Source organism: Nesoenas mayeri (genome assembly GCF_963082525.1).
Source record: "Nesoenas mayeri genome assembly, chromosome: 1".
Taxonomy (NCBI): Eukaryota; Metazoa; Chordata; class Aves; order Columbiformes; family Columbidae; genus Nesoenas; species Nesoenas mayeri.
The window spans coordinates 112,263,876-112,265,674 of NC_137541.1; positions in this window are offsets into that span (position 1 = coordinate 112,263,876).

The window sequence follows — 1,799 nt, forward strand, 5'->3', positions numbered from 1 at the left end:
CAAATCAGAGTTCAAGGAGAAAAAAGCAACCGACCCTTCCTCTGAGATGAAAAAGATCTGTTTGCAGAGAATTTCCAGTCCATACTGTTTCAGGAGTACAGAGCTCATTCGTGGCTTAGGTTGCCCCTTTTGAATACCACGATAGTCATCATAAATCCTGAATGCTCTTTGTGTAGGATCAGGCAGGTGAATTCACCCTCCCATCAAAGGCAGTGCCACAGAGGTCTCCCAAGCTAAGGAATATGCTGAATATTGTGACAAGAAGCAAGGATTAGGTGAAAAAAACAGTAAGGCATCCCAACTGTAGGGTTTCTGAACTGAGCTTTTCCTTTGGATTTTTTTTTTTTAATATATATTAAGAATATGTAATTCCTGGGGTGGAGGCAGAAGTGAAGCACGTCTAAACCCAATTTAGCACAAAGTGGGTTTCCAAAAGAAATGCTATTCATTCTTACAGAAGCTGTCCAGATCCTGTGAATTTAGAAGTAGAGGGATTGCTGTGCACAGGATTTTGCTTGTGGTGAAAGACAGAAGCTGTTGGCTCACCGTTTCTTCTGATTGCTGAGTTCAGTGAGAACTAGTTGACAAGTGACCTTGTTACTTGTAAAAGCAAGATCCTGTTTGAAGATGCTGCCTATAAACAGTTAATTCAGTTTAGCTGAAGTTTTTCGCCTGACACAGTGGTACATCACACTACTCTGAATATTCATTCCCTTCATTTTCAGCCCTGAGTAAATGAATACATCAGTTTTAATTTTCTGTAATTTATGTAATTACCTTTGTCATTTGCGTAAGGTTTAAGCAGATAAAAGGATTGAACAGAGGAGAGGGATTTTTTTTTCTTCAGGTTTTAACAACAGAAGTAAAGCTATGCATTTGGTAAAGGAAAACAACGAACATTCTATGTCACACTTGAGGGCAGCTGCTACAGCACTTGTCACTAGATGCTTGCTAGCAGAGCTAGCAAGCAGAACGTCTTCAGTTTTGTCACAAGTGGCAGAAATGGGGAAAAGTAGAATTATTTTTTCCCCTGAAGACAGAGAACATAAATTAGTTCAAAGCTGATTATGCTTTAATTTTTTATTTAGAGGATTCTGACAGATAAATAGAAAGCAGGCTTTGGGAGCAAGCATTTGCTCCATAATTACAGATTATGAGACTCAAGTGGTAGATATTGGTAAAGCATCTGTTTTACAAATGTTTTACATTGGACTAGTGCCTTTGGCATCAAATGCTGATTTTGCATACTTCTAGGTCCATCTAAAACAGGTTTTAGATCATTTTAGCAATTGTTATTATTAAAACTGAAATAGCTATACTAGGTAGCCTCCAGTCTGAATACTGTTGTAAACAATTAATGGTAATTAGATAAACAATTCTCCCATGGAAGAATATTGCTAATTCAGTGCAGCTAAACTGATATGAATTTCCTACATTGGAAAAAACCTTTGAGAAAGTGCAAGGAGGTCCCTGAGGCAGCAGTACCTTCAATCCTTTTACAGTCCCTGTCAGGGACCACTATTTTGCTGCCAATCCTCACTCAATGTTTTGCCTAAATTCCCTCAACTTACCATGAAACCTGTTGGCTTCACTGACCTACGTACTCCTGGCAAAGGATCCAGTATGCAATTTGCTTTATCCAGGTTTTAGTCATAATAAAGCTGGTTGTGAAAGAGTAAACATTTGTGCTACCGCCTCTCTTAGAGTCTTTCATCAAAATCATCTGATCTGTCCATAGTCAGACACACTCAGAAAACTAAACCTTTAGTCATTGGTGATGCTGACACAGGCAGCATAAG